The following is a 21563-nucleotide window of genomic DNA, read 5'->3' as shown; positions in this document are numbered from 1 at the left end:
ATGCTCAGAAAAGTAACCAATTAGGGGAGGAATCAAAGATGTATTAATATTTTCTCTATAGGCATCTTCAAAGTTTTGTCTAGTTTAGAAAAAAAATTACTAAAGAAAATTCTACTGATCAATTAGTAGGAAAATCTTCCAAATTTAAATATATTTTCCTATCCTCATAACTATGGGTAGACCATAAAAAACTATAAACTAGAAAATTAAACAATGCTTTTGAATTTCCAATTAGTTACTAATATAAAAGTTTAAAAAAATTGGGGCTGAAAGAGAAGCATTTTTAGATAAACTAATCTTTAATCTTCAAAATAGCATATATATATATATATATATATATATATATATATATATATATATTATTTGCTTGACCATCCCTCTTCCCAAAGGTACAGGCACTTTGGTCTCTTCCTTATTATATTCTTTGAATCTCCTCTTTTCCCTTATAACTTCAGCTAAATGGCACAGTTCGCAGAAGTTAAGACCTGAAATCAACAATCCTGAACTTTAAAATCTAGCCTTAGTATCAGACACTTACTAACCAGTGTCCCCAGGTAAATCACTTAAACTTCTATCTTCTTCAGTTTACCAGAATAAGTAAAATAATAGTGCCTGCCTTCCAGGGTTGTTCTGAGGATAAAATGAGATAAGAGCTATAAACCATAGTGATGCATAAATGCGATCTATTATTGCTGTTGTGATACTAGTAACAGTAGTGATCCATGAGAAAGGACATACTTATTGGATCCTCCTTGTGTAACCCATGCTCTGCTTTTGTGTGGATGGACATAAACATTGGCTTCTGACTGAGGGACATATATTGTGATTTGGGATGATTCTTGCATCCTTATGAATTGAGGATGTTTATATAAAAGATGATTGACATCTGAGCCTTGAAGAACATTATTCCCCATTCCCCACCGGACAGGAGATTGTAAGGGTTATGCAAAGGCTTTAAACCCTTTCTCTTTTGGAACACCCTCCTTTGGGGATAGATCTGCAACAAACAACACTTCCTTGGACTTTCACAAAAAGGAAGGGGAAGGGATTTGCTCAACAGCAGTGGTGGCTATGGCTCTAAGACATGAACTTGAGAAAATATACTTGAGCCGAACAGTTGATCTCAAGATCCTGGCTGTCTTTTCTGTTTTATTTTGCTTTTCCTGGGACCATGTCACTGAACAGTAACTGAGAATTGGTCATTTCCAACTCTAGAATTAATCTCATGAGTTCTAAAGGAGAGAAGTTCTTAAGTAGGGATGGATATCCAGAAATAATAAGTAAACAAACTCCTAAGAACTGTGATAAGTGATTTACAAATTTTAAATCATTTGAACTCAAACCAACCTTGGCAAGTATGTGCCATCTGTATCCTCATTTTATTGATGAGGAAATTGATTGAAACAGAGGTTAAATGACTTTTCTATGATGCAACAACTATTGCATTTGAACTCAGGTCCTCCTGCTTCCAGGTCTAGGGCTCTCTCCATTGTGTCTCCTAGCTAGTTATCTTTCAAGATATCTAACAATATTGCTTCTAGGAGGAGATAACCACTGACACAATCATCCTGACCCTAAAGGGACACAAAGGGCTATGCCACACCTGACTGGCCAGAAAAACCTGTATTTTTGTTTGTTTGTTTGTTTGGTGTTGTGGTTACTTTGTTGTGATTTATCTGGACAAATCTAAAATGAAAATAAAAAACTGTTCTAAAGTCCTATGAAATTTTCTTTAGCTTCAGGGAGACTACAGGGTATTCCTAAATCTTAGTGCAGTTTCAAGTTTCAATATCCTAATGGTTTCATGATAGGTCTGAAGAAATAGTATTTTATGTTTTAAGTTGTCAATGGATATTTATGAGTCTTTTCTGTTTTAAGGATATCTTCTTGGTAGAGGAAATCATTATCTTATCCCTGATATATATTTTAGACACTGACAACTTTTCCCAGGAGGGATTCTGTTTATTCCTTTTGGTGAAACTTTAAACAAGAGTCATAGTAAGTTTTCCTGTAGAGATTTACCCCCAGAGTCTAATCCAACATAGAGCAAAGTGAGCCTGAGGAATAAAAAGACTAAATCCTTTCTTTGAAGGTTACACTGCCCCAAGGATGAATCTGGGGGCCCCCTAGTTATTTTTAAATATGCTATATCTCCCTGAATAAATTGTACTTTGTTGAAGGCAGGTATTGTAATCATTTTTTTTTTCTTTTTCTCTTCCTAGAACCATGTATAATACTTTATATATTGGGCATTTCATAAATGTTTGTTGAATTTAATAAATTGCATAATTCATCTTTAAAAGGATGTCATGTCAAATGCTCTCTGAATGTTTTTTTTAATATAAAAAATACAATTTTGATCCAATAGTTTTATCATAGCAGTCATTTATGAAATTCTTCAGGAACTCAGTATCCCTACTTAAGTGTTAATTAATTAATCTTTTTTTTAATAAGCATAGTTTTGAACTTAGGAAATGTGTCTTTTATCCTAAGATCGATGAGTAAGAAGTCAGAAAGAAAAATAAGATTAGAAAAATGGACTATTTAGAATTACTGCTTTTGAAAAAAAAGTTTCCTTTGATCAAGAAATTCAAATGTATGCACATATCTATGGACATGTATCTATGTACATATATCCATGCAGAAATGATAGAATCATATAGGACAACCTTATATTATCATCAGTCAAAAAGCATTTATTAAGCCTTTATCATGTGACAAGATCCATGTTAAATGCTGGATGCTAGAAATATATAGGAAAAAATAGTTCTATTCAAGACAGTGGAAGAGAAAACTTGAAAATAAAGAAGAATCTACCTGATATATGCAGAATAGATGGAAGGTAAACGTACAGGTGAAGGTCTTAGTACCAGAGGATGGGGAGGGGCCAAACTAGGAAAGACTACCTGAATGTGTTATTTGAACTGAATAGTAAGAGAAAACAGGAATTCTAAGAGATTTGAATTTTCATTATTCTTATCAGGACAGTAGTACAGACACAGAAACCAGAGATGGAGTACATGCGAGGTATGATAAGTCAGTAGGCCTGGCTGGACCATAGACTTTATAGAGAGGAGTAATATATAAGAAGATTGAAAAGGTAAGAAGAGATCAAGTAGTAAAGAGTTTAAATTCCACAAAAATCAACAAATGCATTAACTTCCATGGTTTTGACATCTTAACTTTTAACATCAATAGCTCACTGCAAGTTTTTCTCAATAGTAGTATAGGTAGTATAAGTATTATTGCCCTTATTTTTTGATTATTCAGTTAGCATGTACTAGAGGTAGAATTCAAACTCAATTATCCTGATTCCAAGTCTACTTTCTACTATTTATATAATATACTAATATGAATCTGCTGCATACTACTATGAATCTTCCTTTCACCATTAAACTGCAGGAGTAACTAGGGGATATTTCTATTTCTAAGATGAACTTGAATAAGCAAAATAACCAATTAGAAGGAAATGATTGAAAAATTATTCATATAAGGTTCCAAATTAGGGACTTTTTTTTAAGGGGGGAAGAATAACTTGCTAACTTATTACATTTGTTTTGGAAGATTAGGTAGTAGGCATAATAAGCCTTTCTATGCAACTTTGTATAATACATGTTTTGCAGGGCATACTAATACTCTGTGAGAGGCATAGTGGATTAACTATTAGAGACAGAAAGCATGGCAACAAAATAATGGATCAAAACTGAAAGCAAAATTATGTACTTGGTGTTCCAGGGTTATCTCTTGAGACTAAAAGATAATATTTTGAGATGACAGATTATTTTTTAAATATGGGGGTTTTAGATTTTAAAAAGTGAATTTCAGTAAAATATTATCAATTTGATTTATTCAAAATAGTAGAGATTGTGGTGTAGCTAGGTGGCACAGTGTATAGAGCAATGGCGCTAGAATCAGGAAGACCTGAGCAGACATTTATTACTTACTTACCTGTGTGACCTTGGTCAAGTTAGCTAGTCCCATTGCTTATATATATATAAATATATATATATATATATATATATATATACACACACACACACACATATATACACACACACACATAAAGTTGCACTTGGTCTCCTCTTCAAGTTACAGACATAATTTTTCAGTATCTTGCTTAATTTTGAAAATATAAGGGGGCAGCTAGGTGGTGCAGTGGATAGAGCACTGGCCCCGGAACCAGGAGGACCTGAGTTCAAATGTGACTTCAGATCTAGCTGGGTGACCTTTGGCAAGTTCATTGTGCTTTGCCAAGAAAAGAAATGAAAATGTAAGACAGCTATTTATTTTCTCCATCACAAAAGTATATAGTTAATAATATATGAAACACTTTTAAATGTGCATTGACAAACACTTAATGTATGAAGCAGTAGCCTATCACTGCTATTATATTCTACTGGGAGGTAAGAAAGAGTCTCAGGAGACCTCTGAGACTGGTGAACAGACATTTCCTATGCTTGAGGCAATACATTGCTAAGGTACAATTTTCCTGATTTCTCATTTACTTTATTATTGTACTTTACAGGAGATTTAGTGGAAAGAGTTCTAATCTTAAAATCAGAAGTCTGAGGTGTGGTCCTTATTAGTTTTTTTGTTTGTTTTCATCAATTTGATTTCAATCAAATGATTTCATCATTTCATTTGGCTTCAATTTTCATGTCTACAAAGATGATTTACATGATTACCAACCTCAGCCAGAGTATCAGTCTCATATTTAATGCATTCCTATCACTTGAGAATTTCATCAGAGACAATGACAATTTGTCAAAAACTTGATAAGAAGAATGCTTGTTTAAGCATAGTTTGGATTGGATGGTCTCTGAGATCCCTTCAGTTAAATTTAGAAGAGAAGCCTTAAAAAAAAAGAAAAAAGAAAAGAAAAAAAGAAGAGAAACCTTAGATATATCTATGATTATGGGTAATCTACTCTACTAGATAGAGTAATAGGCAGGAGTACTGGGTTTGAAATCAGGAAGAGTTCAAATCTAGCCTTAGACATCTCCTACTTGTGTGACTTTGGGCAAATCCCATAATCCTATTTGCCTCAGTTTCCTCATTTGTAAAATGAGGTGGAGAAAGAAATGGCAAAACATTCCAGTATTTTTGCCAAGACCAAATGGGTTCAGGAAGAGTCAGACACAACTAAAATAACTGAACAACAATAATTCACTCTCAATTTCATTTCTAGATGGGAGTGGTAGGAGATTTTCTTAATGTTGGTGATTGATATAGATAGAATACATGTTTACATAAAGACCTGTTGCTGGTTATGGTCAAATAGGCAGAGAGAAAAATTGTTTTTAGTGATTATATAAAGAGTAAAGAGAATAATTAGTTAACTTCACTGTTGAGGACAGAGAGGATTTCAGCAATTAGGGGTCAATTAATGTGCCTTTGTAACATATAGCAGGTGCTTAATAATTATTTGCTATCCAGATAGTTATTGAACATATTTGAATTCACACTACTTGAAGTAAAATTATGTAAAAAAATAATCATTGTTCCAAAAACAAAGTAAATAGAAAGTGAGATTTTGAATAAGGCAACCTCATGGACGTAGTGGTACATACTTAATACCACAGCGAGCAATCATTTTTTCCCCCTTTGCTTTTCTTTAATGTTATTTTTTTTCCAATTACATGGAAATCTTTTTGTAAGATTTCGAGTTCCACATTTTCCTCTCTCCCTTCCTTCCCCCCTCCTCACAACAAGTAATCTGATATAGTCTATATATGTACAATCATGTTTAATACATTTCCATATTAGTCATGTTGTGAAAGAAGAATTAGAACTTAGGGGAAAAAACGATAAGAAAAAATAAATAAAACAAGTTTTAATCAGTGAAAATAGTATGCTTTGGTATGCATTTTGTGTCTCTCACAGACCTCTTCCCAATCCCCTACAAATCTCTTTTCATCTATATCTTGTACTACCACCCTTCATGTATTCTAAGTTCTATCTAAATTGAATTACTTCCTATAATTTGTTCTTTTTCCCCATGCCTGCCTGATATCTGTTTCTTCATGAATTCTTCACTTACATTTTACTTATGCAGCTATACCTTTCATCATTCCCAACAAAAGTAAATTCTCTACGTACAAATTTCTCATATTGTTAAGCCTATATCTCTCTTTTCCATTTATCCTACTTCCTGCAACACATACATTTGTATATATTTCTTTCATTCTATTAGTTTATAAATTCATTGAGAGTACAATCTGTGTCCCTCAAACTCTTTATAGACTTGTTGTATTGTACAAGGCCTCCCAAAAGTATGTGTGTAACTCTTTGAAACACTCTGTATATAGTAAGCAATTTTAATAAATGTTTATTGGCATGTATTAATTTATTGTTATTTTCTGGTTTCATTTTAGCAAAATTATGAATTTAAGGATTCCTCTAAATTATGAAAAGCAAAACTGTTCAATTTTATCTGGAAGGATTCAATAAGGATAGGTGAAGGCTCATAAAGGAGTGAAACTATTGCATTATTCATGGTAAGAGAAACTACAAAAACATTTCATCAATAAAAAAATTGCAAAAGTTTCTAAAATTGTAGAAATTCACAGTAAGAAGGAAGTTAAATAGAGTTTAAGAAGAAAAAGAATAAGAAGGAACTGAATACTGCTTGGAAACTGCAGTGATAAATTGCACCAGTTATGTAGTAGATAAAAGAATTGGTAAATATCCATAAACTGAGTGGAGCAGAAATAGGAAAATGAAAGGTTACAGAAAGAGAATGGAAAAAAGAGATAAGCAGAGAAAATGGAGAAGAGTGGGTGGAAAGGAAATCTAACCTTGGCGGAGCTAGTTGATGAAACAGAGTAAGATGAATCGGGATCTAAAATTTAGTCCTCATTTTACCATTAAGACACTTTGGGACCTGGAATTTTTGGTTTGTTTATAGGTCAAATGGAAACAATAGAACTACCACCCAGGGAGCAATGAAACTAAATGGGATTGATACAAATTAAACTATAATCCATGAATATATAATGTGTTATTTTCCAGTCCAGTCTTGTTTTCCTCTTTTACAAAAACAAGGTCTAAACATTCCTGATGAATCTTTTTTTCAACTATCAGAATTCAAGGAATCTAAAAGATTATACTCATTACTCTTTGCAAAGATAAATAAAATGAGATTTTCTTAAAATTTTACAATTAGGCATTCAGAGTTCTATTATTAAGATCAGGACTTAAAAGAATTTCATATCTGTATATGAGTCCAATAAAATCATGGAAGTATAAAAATTACAGTGCATAAGAACTGAGTTTTGAATGGAAGATAATTACATGTTTTCTCAGGTAATTAAATTGTTCATAGACACTAAGGAAATCTGTTATCTAGAACAATTATCCACATGACTTCAGAGCTCTCATGTGCTGCTTCCAATTCTGATCTCTAAGTGTGAATTGCTGTACAGAAGTAAAATGGGTGAACTCATTATTTGCCAAAATTCTAAGAAGCATAATTCCTTACATTTTTACAGTGTTTTATAAATTATAAAGTATGTAATTTAATAGATTTGATCTTTAACACAATTCTATTGCATTGATTTTAACTCCACTACACAGGTAATGAAACTTTGGTCAGAGAAGTTAAAGGTTTTGCCTGAAATTACTTGCTAAATGGCAGAGTCTGAATGTTTTTGATTTCCAGATCAGAAGTTCTTCAGCTGTCCTATAATATCATTTTAGAAATGAGGACAATTTTTTATTCTTTTGGGTTTTTTTTTTTTTTTTTTTTGCTAGGCAATGGCGTTAATGGCTTGCTCAAGGCCACATACCTAGGTAATTATTAAGTGTCTAAGGCAGGATTTGAACTCAGAGACTCCTGACTCCAGGGCCGGTACTCTATCCACTGTGCCGCCTGGCTGCCCTACAATTTTTTTATTCTTAAAGTTCATGATCTGTATAAATGTAGGAACTTAATAAATATTTGCAGTATTCTAGAACTGAAGTAAAGCAACTTTGTCAAATTTGGCTTTGTTCCAGTTATGGCAATAAATTAAATGTGATTCCAAAGAAAAGAAAATGGTGACTGGAAGCAGGGAGAAGGGGAGTATTATGTATTATAGTATCCTAATGTAGGACACACTGTAATTTGTCTTAAACATAGTTATGTCATTTTGGTCTTCTTCGTTAATGAAAGACAAGAACCAATCAACCAATCAACCAATCAATCTTCCATCCTAAATGTATTAATTCAACAATATATTTTTCTGATTGGCAAGGAGAGAAAATATAAAAATCTTCAACAAGTTATGAAGAAATACAAATATTGGCTCTCTCTCTTTTTACATTTCTTCATATACAGGTGAACTTAAAGTATTAGTGTAGTTTTAAGCTTTAAAATAAAAACTTTTATATAGATATTTATCAATGTATATATATATACATACTCATGTAGGTAGAGGATACATATATATGCATATACACAAACACAAAAAGAGAAAAATCTATATATGTATCTTCACAAATGTGTATATGTGTATAATATACACATACATACACAAAGTAGAATATTTACCAAACTATATGAATGAAGAACTACAGAAAGGAGGGCTTCTCTTAGCTTGAACTTAAAGGATGACCAAAAAATTGAATTCATACTATTGCCCCACAGGTATTAATTAAGATACTAAATTGTTATGGTAACGCTGTTCTTTTTTTTTTTTTTTTTTTAGTTTTTGCAAGGCAATGGGGTTAAAGTGGCTTGCCCAAGGCCACACAGCTAGGTAATTATTAAGTGTCTGAGGTCAGATTTGAACTCAGGTACTGCTGACTCCAGGGCCAGTGCTCTATCCACTGCACCACCTAGCCGCCCCCGGTAACGCTGTTCTAAGAGCTATATCCACATTTTTAAAAGGATAGGTTATAGTCCTACAAGGTAGCAAGGTAATGCAGTAGATAGAATGCCAGGTCCAGAGTCAGAAAAACCTAAATTTAAATTTAACCTCAGACATTTATTAGCTGTGTGCTCTGTACAAATCACTTAGCACCATTTATCTCAGTTTCTTCATCTGTAACATGAGTGGGGAAGGAAATAGCAAACCACTCTACTATCTTTGCCAAGAAAACAGCAAATGAAGTCACTAATAGTCAGATATGACTGAAATAACTCAACAGCAACAATAACAAAATGCCCATTAATAATAAAACCTTAAAGTTATAACTGTGTGTTTATGGGTGTGTTTGTTGGTTAATGTAATTAAAATAGGTTTTGTTCTATTCAATCTAGAGTTGTTTTTTTCTTTCATGTGTGATACAAAATTTGAACTCTTTGTTAGTAAAATTCCCCAATAGCTTCTGAAGGTGGAGGTTATAAAAGAATAATAAAAATACTTATTCAAACTAGAATTATAATATTCCATTTCAGATGAAAACATCCCATGAATGAACTAAGAGAAAATGATATACAGTAGCAGTTAATTTTAATAGGACATTTACTGAATATCAAATCATAATGTAATTTCCTTTGGAAGCATTTATCTTATAAAATAAGCACTATATAAATCCACAGTGATCACTGGTATTAAAGTGTTTACCAAATGAATTCATAATAATATAAATACATTAAGTACAAGATTTTTTTTCTTAAAAAAACAAATCTTCAACATTACAAGTATCTATTATTTCATCTGGGTGAGGATTTTCTCTATGACTACAAATTGCAAACCCTATATAACTGATGAGATAGTTTTAAAGAACTGTGATTGAAAAAATCATTTTCCTATAGTCATGCTGGGGAAGATTCTTTCCAAACCTAGTTAGATTGATCTTTAACCATACAGTCTTTCATACTTAAAGCCTTTCTCAGCTTAGGACTGTCCAGAGCCTATCCTCCAGTCATATAACTTTTGTAAATCCATAGTCACCTGAGTGGTAGAAGACACAGTAAAATAGGACTTAAATAAAAGTTTGAAAAATAAGCTTTTTTAACAAGAAGTCACAACTCTCCCCCCCAAAAATATTTTTCCTTTGAAGTAAGGGGTTATCTGAAGAATATTCTCTTTCTTTTCATTTATATATACATGTGTGTGTGTGAATATATACATACACACATACACACACAATACACACACTAAGCATATTTGTACCTCAACATTCAAGGTGGCAGGGTCGGGGGGGGTGTGATATAAATGTGGAAACTCAGAATATGAGAAATTTAGAATATCTCTAAGTCCAACCCCAAACTTTTATTATTTTTAATAATTCTGAAAATAAAACAACAAATTTCACCCATGAAAAATTTTGCTGTTTTTATTGAAAGGAGATTAGTAATCCCATACTATGCAAAGTCTTCAGAATCATTGGTATAGCAGTAGTAACTATTTCATGTATTTCCTTCACCCAAGAAAAGTTCAAGATATAAGGCTCACAGGGCAGTGAGGGGTGGGGGGGTATCACATGTCTGAATCTGGATGATAGGGAGACAAAGAGGAGGCATTCCCCAAATTGTCAAAAAAAACCCCAACAACTGTGCAGTTGGTATTTTTTAAGCACATTGAAACTTTTAAGAAAATGTAATTATTTATCATAAATATATTTATGATAGTAAATAACAAATAATATATTTAATATATTATATAATATATAATAATAAATATATGTATTTATGATTGTAAATAATAAAATTGATTAATATTATGCAGTATACATTTTGGGGGGGGGTTTGGCAAGGCAATGGGGTTAAGTGACTTGCCTAAGGCCACACAGCTAGGTAATTATTAAGTGTCTGAAGCCAGATTTGAAAGGCCAGAACTCAGGTAATGTAACTTCCTTTGGAAGCATTTATCTTATAGGTACTCCTAGGAAGTCAGGGAAGGTCAGGTACTCCTGACTCCCGGGCTGGTACTCTATCCACAGCACCACCTAGCTGCCCCTACATTTGGCTTTTAAAACTTTTTAACCTTTACATATCACCCATGATTTTCTGCGATATGCACAAATCTTCAAAAATTCTATTTAATTATTGATGACCAACACACAAATAACCAAAACTATGAATGTGAGATCCTCAAATGTCAAGGGACAACTATATATAATGCACATACACATATGTGACTCATTTATGTAATTTAGAAGTTTGCAAAATGCCTTACATATATTCTCATTTGATCATCAAAATAACTGTTATATAAAGATTAATATTCTCATTGTACATATAAGGAAACTGAGGCAGATAGGGTTTACAGAGTCAAGCTGAGAGAGGATTCAAAGTCATTTCTTTCTGACTCCATGTCTGAGATTCCATGCCAGTTAACTATGGGATAGATAAAGACCTTTATGCACATTATTATCTAATTTGAGTTTTTGGCATAAACAGCTTCATATTTAAAGTCTAAAACTTAGCAAAGTGAATGGCAGAAATCTAGATTTTTTAAAAATTCCTCTTAAATTCCAAATTATTTATTAGTCTTTCCTTTTAAATACTAAATGATTTAGTAGTCATTAGGGTGAATAATTGGAGCTAGATAAGCAGATTTCCTTATGGGATATGAAAAATTCAGATATATTTGGCAACTTGAAAAAACTCTTGCATTTTAAACTTGGTTCTAATTCACTGCTTTTGTTATGTCTTCATAGTCCAGTCATTCTGATTTATCAGACGCTTAGATCTAGATAAGGCATTCTTTAAACAAAGTTATTAGTGCCACTCTGATTGAAAAGTGTTGATCCCCCCCAAAAAAATTTCCCAGGTAAGAGACCCCTTCATTTTAGTTGTTCAGGATCAACAAGAATATCTTATTATCCATTTTGTTGAAATCATTTCCAAGAACACTTGATTTACTCTTGCCATCATCAGTCTTCCTCAGTCTTAGCTTTGGGACCTCAGTCAAGGTCACTGACTATGGATGAAACTTTCAGCTCTCCTAACAATAGATATTGGCAGTTTCCCCCCCTTGGACTTTTTGGATGCATTGTGTCACCAGGAAATGCAAATTTCACAAAATAATATGTGAAAACTTGAATTTAGTCTTAAAGGAAGCCAGAGAAACTTAGAGGTAGAGGAGAGAGGGGTCAGGGCATTCCAGGCATAAGGGTCAGCCTGGACAAAGACAAGACACAGGACATTTAATGTTAGGTTTGACCAACTACATGTAGATCAACATAGCTGGGCTGTAGCATGCATTGAGGAAAGTGAGAAACAAGAGGCTATAAAACTAAGATTATGAAAAGCTTAAAAGGCAAATAAAGAACTTATATTTGATCTTGGTGGTATTGGAGGGTCATTGGAGGTCACTGAGCAAGGGTGCCACAATCAGACCTATTCTTCATAAAAAATGTCCTTGGCAGCTCTGTGTAGGTTAAAATGAACTGTATTTTTTTTTCTCATTTAATATAGAGTTATACTTGAACTTCTTTCCTGCATGGGAAGGAAGGAGGGAGATCAATTTTTTTCTATCTTTTTTTCACACCAGTCCCTAATTCTTATCTCCCCCTCTTTTTTATACTCCAATTGTAATGCTGTTCTGAAAGTAGTTACTGAGAGTATAGAAAATATTACAGAAGAGAGAATGAAAAAAGGCATGAATATCCTCAAAGGAGAAATGGACAAAGTCAGATAACAATTTGGCCAAAATTTTTTTGGCTCTATTTAATAAAATAGTAATTTAAAAAAAGTTACATTCAAAATCAGAAAAACAGTTTTTGCAGGTACTTTCTTAAGTATGTTGACAAATACTCTGGGTTGCTAATGGTTACTGTTAAGGTTCCTTTTTTTTCCATCATTATGATTTGCCCTTCCCCGATGCTATTGGCCCATCTGACAAAGACTATAGCAAATAGTGCTATACCATAAGTCATCTTTCACTTCACACCCCACCATGAACCCAGCTATACTGGCCGACTCCTTATTCTTCCCATAAAACTTTACATCTTCTCATATTGTGTCCTTGTACTGACTCTTCCCTAATGCACTGAATGCTCTCCCTTTGAACTCTGTCTTATCAATTTTCATTCTCTGGTTTCCTTTAAGACTTAGCTTACCTTCCCCTTTGGCAGCAAGCTTTTTCTGATGCTCCCTGCTGCCAGTTCTCCTCAGAGATTACCTTCTATCTATACTTTGAATATACATAATTATCATCATATCATCTCTCCCCAAAGATGTGAGTTCCTTGAGACCAGAGTTGATGCTTTTACCTTTTCTGATTTTTTTTATCTCTGAAGCTTAGCACAGTTCTGACCCCATGAAATATAAATAAAAACCATCTCACTGCTAACTGTCTCACTGAACAAAGGACTAGTCAATCTATTATTGATTCTTTGTGTTGGGGGGATGCGGGGTGGGGTGGTAGGCAATCAGGATTAAGTAAATTGCCCAGGGTCACACAGCTAGTAAGCAATGGAGGCTAGATTTGAATTCAGGTCCTCCTGTCTTCAGTACTCAAACCATTTTACCACCTCAGGAAATCCTTTATCTAAATTATTTTGATGAAATGTGCCAAAATCCTATTTTCACTGAAAACATTTTGTGTACTTCAAAGATTTCTAGGCCTGGTATTCTATCCACTGTCTCACCTACTGCCCTAAATCATAATATTCAGAAAAATCTGTATGGCCACTGGCTATATATATATATATATATATATATATATATATATATATATATATATTATATAATCATATAAAACATCAAAATTAAATGTTTTACAATACACTGAATATTTAAAGCAGCAACCCCTGTCTTTTCTCAATCCTTATTCTTGACATCTTTACAGATTTACTTCTGTCATCTTATCTGCCTGGATATTCTCTCTCACTGGCTTAAATGTGTCACTACTCCTTTTCTACCTTTCTATAACTACTCCTCAGTCTCCTTTTCTAGTTCATTCCAAACCCTCCACCCCTCCAACTCAATATATTATCAAATATCAGTCATAGTCTCTCTTTTCATTTCTGTCTAAATACTTTCTTTTTCAGTGTCTTCATCAAGTCGAACAGCATAATTTCCATGCAGATAACTTCCAGGTGTATTTATCCAGTCACAGTATCTTCCAAGGTCTAGTCACACATCATCTATTAGATATTTAAAGCTGTATGTCCAAAGAAGTCATAAACTTATGTTGAGAACAGAATCTCCTCCTAAATTGCCCCTTTTTTAGATTTTTCTATTTTCAGATACTTCTTTGCAAGGACCCCAATTTTGTAGCGTAGCCTTTTGTAATACTTTACTCACCTTTATTTCTTATATATAATGAATGATTAAATCTTGCTACCACTCTAACATCCCTTACATTTCTTCTCATTTCTCACCCAACTAGCTCCTTATTTCAGGTCCCTTTCATTCCTCACCTGAAGTATTAAAATGGTCTTGTGATTGGTCCCTCTGCCTCAAGTCTCTCCCCAACTCCATTCTATTCTCCACAAACTGCCAAGATGATTCTTCTTAAGTGTCAACCTGTATATGTCACTTCTTGACTCAATAAACTTCTAGGATAAAATGTATACTTCCTGTTTGTCATTTAAAGCCCTTTACTGGAAGCATGTTTTTCCAGTTTCATTATACATTCCTCCCCTTTTCACATTCTATAGTCTGGTCAAACTGACTTTATTCTGTTTCTCACACATCTCTCATTTCCATGCTCTTCATTGGTATGTCCCATACACAGTATGTACTCCCACTTCAATCTACTTCATAAAATATCTCACTTCTCTAAGGTTCTGCAAAGGTTGTCTTCCTTATAAAACCTTTTCCAATTCCCTCCCTACCCCACAAAGCATAATATCTCTCCTTTCTCCCTAGCTCACTAGTATTTACTTTCTCTATACACAGATGTGTATATATATATATATATATATATATTTATTTATATATGCACAATATATTTTCATGTGTGTGTGTATACATATACAATTTTTCTCCTGAGAGAATTTAAGTTCCTTAAGAGTAGTGACTGCTTTGTTTTTATCCTGTATCTTGAGCACCTGGTATATTATCTAGAACACAGAATATGTTTGATTCTTGGTAAATGATTAACATATTGCTTCTCCTGGAATATGGGAACATGAAAGCCTAATGTGATAATATTTAACAAACTGATTTTTTTGGTCCAGCCTCTTTCATTTTAGGAATGCTAGCTCTGATGACTGATTCCCAAGATAATTTATAGATCTAAGTACATATTAGATATCACTAAACCTTAAAATTATGTATACTACTTGCCAAGTAACAAAAGGATTAAATATTAGCTACTCAATATTTTTACTCTTAGTCACTCAAGCTTGTCTTTTCACTTTCTGATATCCTTATTTGCTCACAGAGTAATACTTTTTTCCATGAAATATATTAGAGAAAAGAGATAGAGAAATCACATCTTGGTAGCAATGTGCACCAAAAAATCTCATAGTAGTTTATAAGGACAAGAAAAAAGATGATTCTTTTGACTGGGGGAGGTCATTGTTGAAGGGATTCTCATTCAAGATGCAAGTAGAACAGATGATCTTTGAGATCCTTTCCTATTTTAAGATTTTGTGATTTTGCATACTTCTAAAAAAAGAAAACAACAGTATAGCCATATGATAATGAGACAAGCCAGGATAATAGCACTGAAGGGAGCATATTGGAGAGAAAGTAAGAGGTAGAATAATAGACCTTTGGCCAAAAGAGATGAAAAAACAGGTAGGAATCAAAGAAAGAACATAAGTTTCAAGCATTTGTGAAATATGAAGTCATTGCTAGAAATAGTAAAGCTAACTCTAGGGAAAAGATAATTCTTGTTTCAGACATTTTAATGCTAAGTGCTGGGGGATCCAGATAAGGAAGATGAACCAGCAAAGGAGGAAAAAAAATGAAATTACTCAATGAAATAAGTACAGAGCCAGAGGAGTATAATATCTAACAATTCATGGAAGCCAAATGAGGAAAGCCTATAAAGGAGGAGGGAATGATCAACAATAACAAATGCTATGGACAAGTCAAAGGAATGATGACTAAAAATTATCATTGAATGTTGGATGACCTTTACGAAAATAAATTCTTTAGAAGAATATGCAAATCATTTCTAAAAGAATGTTAATTTATGAAATATAAATGCTTTCCAACAAATCACTTTTAGTTGCATGCATAGTTCAGAACAGTATAACTGGAGGACATGAGAATAAACCTCAAAACATGTCTATGTGACTAGACAAGTTCCCCAATCCATATCTCTCTAAGCAGACACAGACACAGACAGGCAAATCGACCTTTTTTAAGCTTTTATTTCATTTTCTTAATGTTATTTATTTTACTTTTTTCAGTTACTACCAAGATAGTTTTCAACATTCATCTTAGCTCCATATTTTTTCTAACCCCCCCCCCCTTCTTTCTCCCCTCGCCATGTCAGCTAGTTATCTGATATAGGTTATACATGTCTAATTGTGTTTAACATATTTCCATATTAGTCATGTTGTAAAAGAAGAATCAGAACTAAAGGGGCAAAACCATGAGAAAAAGAAAATAAAATGTTTTTAAAAAAATGAAAATAGTATGCTTTGGTCTATATTCAGACTATATTTTTTTTTCTGTAGATGTGGAAGGCATTTTGCATCACATGTCTTTTAGACTTTTCCTTTGTCACTGAACAAATGAGAGGAGCTAAATCCATTATAGCTGATCATCATCACACAATGTTGTTAATATGTTCGATGTTCTAGTTCAGCTCACTTCACTCAGCATCAGTTCATGCAAGTTTTTACCGGTCTTTCTGAAATCAACCCTCTCATGATTTCTTACAGAACAATAGTATCCAAACACCACAATTTGTTCAGTTATTCTCCAAATGACAGGTATATATCTCCATTCTCTAATTCCTTGCCACCACAAAAAAGAGCTGCCACAAATATTTTGTTTTGTGGGTCTTTATTTTCCTTTTTTATGATCTGTTTGCGATACAGACCTCATAGAGGTGTTGTTAGATCAATGTGCATGCATTGTCCTATTTCCCCTTGGGCATAGTTCCAAATTGCTCTCCAGAGTGATTGGACCAATTCATAACTCCACCAACAGTGCAATGGCATCCCAATTTTCTCACATCCCCTCCAACAATCATTACCTCCTTTCTTTGTCACTTTAATCAATCTGATAGATGTGAAGTGGTTATGAGGCAATCAGGGTTAACTAACTTGCTCAAAGTCACACAGCTAGCAAATGACTGAGGTTAGATTCGAACTTCCATCCTCCTGACTCCAAGGTCAGTGCTCTCTCTACTGTGTCATCTAGCTACCCTTTATCAGAGGATAGGCATTGACAGCTAGATGACACAGTGGAGAGAGCACTGACCTTGGAGTCAGGAGGATGGGAATTTGAATCCAGCCCCCCAGAGAGACTTGACACTAACTATCGCTTATTTGGTCTTAAACTCCTCCCCTTCACATAAATCTGACACACTATTCCATGTTCCCCTAATTTGCTTTATAGTGTCACCCTTTATGTCTAAAACCTATATCCACATTGACATTATCTTGGTATAATGTATATCTTGGTTTAGGTACAGAAAAAAAGCATACCGATTTTTAACAGACAAAATGATGTTATGAAAAAAGGGCCAATTTTTGATAGTATGGCTAAAGTCATACTGTCATTACATTAATCAAATTAATTAGTATTTTCATAATGAACCCCCCAAAATATTGTAGTAGGTCTTCTGTAAGTCTGGAAATATTGACTAAGGAACAAATTAGTTTCAAATTGTTTCTATTCCTTTTTTTTCAATGAAGGATAAGAGAGAGGAGAGAGCAACTATTTTCCTCTGTCCTCTTGTTTCTATGATTTTTGGTACAGTTAAGTAAATTTAAATTTCTTTGCTAAATATTCTCTATTAATAAACATTTCTTTGGTCATCAAATACTATTTCATCAGCAGCTTTCTGTGGGAAATAGCTAAGAAAGAATACCATGAAGTAAAGTAAGTAGTGTTTCTGAAACTTTTTTATTTATATCAGTGTTACGGTCAGGAATCATAACATGATGAACACTGATTATTGTAAATTATTTTGATTTATTTATCAAAAACTGCCTGCTCATTTATTTTGACGATTTGTCAATTTGGGAATGACTCAAATTCTTATAGTTTTGACAAAGTTCTTTAAATATCTGAGATATACCTTTATTTGAGAAATTGTCTAAAAATGTTTTCCCAATATTCTTCTTCCCTTTTGCTCTTAGTTGCATTTGTTTTATTTGCACAAAATCTTTCTAATTTAATATAATTTAGTTTATCATTTTAACCTCATGCTGCTTTCTGTTTTTTATTTTTTCATAATTTATTCACCTGTCCATAAGTCTGACAGGTAATATGTTCCATGTTTATCAAATTTTCTTGTCATATTTCTCTATATTTATCTGCTATGAATTGTCTGTCTACTGTGTCCTACTTTTTGTTCTCTTATCCAGTATCAAAGAGTTTTGATAATTATTGCTTTATAATATAGCTTAAGATTTGGTACTTCTAAACTTCTTTCCTTTACATTTTTCATTAGCTCCTTTGTTATTCTTCTCCTTTTGTTCCTCCAAATGAATTTTGTTATTTTTTTCAATTTAGTGAAATAATTTTTGTAGCTTATTTGAGTTGGCATTGAAAATACAAATTAGTTTAGGTAAAATTGTCATTTTCAATATATATATATTGACTGTACCCATTCATGAACAATTGAAACTCTTATGACTGATAATTGAGGATTTTCACAGTCTATCACTAGCCTATTTTTCCAGGATTATTTTAAGAATATTATTCTTTGTCATTCCCTATGTTACAGCTAAATTGGCTAGGTTACAGATAAATTTCTCAAACTAATCACTTAATCATCCTTCTCTATTTCTTGATATGTTTTCCTCATATCTAAATTGCCCTCCCTTTTCATTTCTATTTCTTAAAAATCTCCAGCTTCCTTTAAGGTCTTAGTTCATATGTAGGTTCCCCTATTGGTAACTATTAACTTGCCTTAATTTTCAAATTTCATTATAGGGTGCCATGTTAGAATAGTCAAATAAATGCACATTTATTAATTAGAAATGATTATTTCCTTGCCTTTTTTGAGCATATTATGATATGTTTTCTATTACATAATCGTAGATATAACATAATGGAAAGCTAGGTGACTTGGAATCAGGAGGATTCATCTTTATAATTTCAAATTCAACCTCAGACATTTACCAACTGTATGACCCTGGGTAAGTCACTTAACCCCTTTTTGCCTCAGTTCCTCATCAGTAAATTGAGCAGAAAAGGAAATGGCAAAGCATTTCAGTATCTTTGTCAAGAAAATCTCAACTGGTTTTATGAAGAATCAGACATGACTGAAATCATTAAACAACTACAACATTACATGAACTCTGGGATGGAGGCTAGGACTAAAGAGACTACCTACTTAATATAAAGTCACATCTAGAAAATGAGAAGTATTAAAACTAACATCTTCTGACTCCTAGTCCACTATGCTGTCCTGAGTCACATAAGTAATTCAATATTTTGTCAATAGATAGTCAATAGATAGCTAATCAATAGATAGCTAAAAGCTATATAAGTCAGTAATTTATGTTTAATATTTCAAAAAGTAAAAATAAAACTGATAGTTAATTCTGAGTAAATAAAAACAATTCAAAAATGATATTGTCTTTTCCTATTAACCTTTCCATTTCTGTCTTTTCATTTGTACAAAGCTAGTCAATCCTACAAAGTGCAGTCATTATGTACAAAATTAATGCAATAAAAAGAAAGCAAATCAAATACAAGGAATATATTTAGGGCACTTTGTAAGGAAAACTTAATATCCCTGATTTGACTAATATACTTTTTTTGTCCTGAAGTATATAAATTAAAATGTCATCTTGATATGATACCTAATAATGTATTTAACAGTTAAAGAATGCACATTGAGCAGTTTTAAGGAGTTCATTGCATCTAATTTTCTGTTTTCCTTGGAAACAAGCAGTTGAATGATGCAATTGTGGTATTTTTGCTGTTAAGCTTAATGAAAAATCTGTCTACTATCAATCAAGCAAACCTCGCTTCTTTTTATGGTACAAATATGCTCAAGAGTAATTTATTTTTTTTATTGAAAAGTCCTGTACCGACATGATGAAATAATAGAAACAAGTTTCTAATTTCTTTCAGATGCACTTTCTTGGCAAGATATATATATATATATGGATTGGGGAAAAAAGAAATTATTATTAAAGTTATATAATTTATTATCTTCTATATAGATCCTATTATGATACCTCAACCTAGTGCACAGGTCATTCTGGTTTCTTAATATCTAAGCCATTCACCCTGTGACAGGTCTCATGTGAGTAGAGATAGATTGCCAGTCATCAGAACACCAACCTACTTTGCTGGTTGACCACTAGCAGAAGTCTTCTATGGGGACCATCTACTCAAGTTTAGAGGAATTAGAAGAAGGAATTGGGCATGTTTATCCTGGAGAAAATTAGATTGAAGGAGGGCATAGTAGCAGTTCCCTCAGAGTAGTTGTGAGGATCAAAAATGAAAACATATATAAAATACTGGGCAAATTTTAAAGCAAGCTAGCTAGCTATCAGCGGTAATGGTGATAAATGGAGAAGGAGGAAGATGTGAAGGAGAATGAGGAGGTCAAGGAGAGGCAACAGCTCAAAGTTAAATCTGGACAAGAGGTATGTAAGAAAATGAACCTAGATATTTTCTGTACTGGGGTTATTTCTTTGCCAATTAACTACATAAAATCCTCTACTGAAAATAAGCCAGAAAAAATTTCAATATCCTAGTAGTTAAAGTCTATATATCTATTTTATTAGTCATTGGGCAACTTGGAAAATTTTCAAAAACAGTTAAATGTATTACTATTGTTTCCTGTTAAAGGGAGATAATTCACAAAATTACTTAGGAAGAAAGATAAACAGAAGAAAACATTGAAGATAAAGATCAAAAGTTGTCTGAATCAGAAGGAATTGTAGAGGTAATATAATCTAAATATCTCATGTTACAAATGAAGAAACTGAGATTCATAGAGGTAACATGATTTGACCAAAGCTTCAGTAGCAAGAGAAAAAGCCTTTGATTTTCAGTAATTATAAAATTCTTTCTTTCTATTACATTATCCTATTTCAATTTAAAGCAAACAAATAATCAAGCAAATAAATAAAAGTTTACTCAGAAAACTTGTATTAGCTTTTCAAGTAATTGATAATTTAAAACAAATATTTTGAAAGTAAAATAAACATTATCTGAAATTGTTTACATTCTGGAAATAAAGGAGAGAAGGGATCCAATGCAAATCTTAATGTTGTGTATGTGTGTGTGTGTGTGTGTGTGTGTGTGTGTGTGTGTGTGTATGTGTGTGTGTATATGTAAGCAAGGGCTTTAATTAATGCATATTGCATTGAATTGAAATAACAATAATGCACTACCTTTGAAGAGAACTTTGTAGTTTTTGAAATGATTTACTGTAATGTAATTATCAGAAAATTTCTGTGATGAAGTCTGGGTAGTTTTTTTTTTTTAATTTCCATAGACAGAGAGGTTTGGTGGAGATAAAGACTGCAATCTTTCTGGGATCTAATTGATGAGTATTAGAAAGTTGTTTCACCCTTGTGGAGAT

At 32.9% G+C, this 21563-nt stretch overlaps 1 protein-coding gene across 7 annotated transcripts in view; it reads right to left on the bottom strand.

Moving 5' to 3' along the window:
- Positions 1–21563, bottom strand: part of DMD (dystrophin) — a 2282785-nt gene that overhangs the window by 933779 nt on the left and 1327443 nt on the right. The window lies entirely within an intron of this gene.

The sequence above is a fragment of the Macrotis lagotis genome, chromosome 1, assembly GCF_037893015.1.
Source record: "Macrotis lagotis isolate mMagLag1 chromosome 1, bilby.v1.9.chrom.fasta, whole genome shotgun sequence".
NCBI classification, from domain to species: domain Eukaryota; kingdom Metazoa; phylum Chordata; class Mammalia; order Peramelemorphia; family Peramelidae; genus Macrotis; species Macrotis lagotis.
This window is presented reverse-complemented; position numbering and strand designations above follow the sequence as displayed.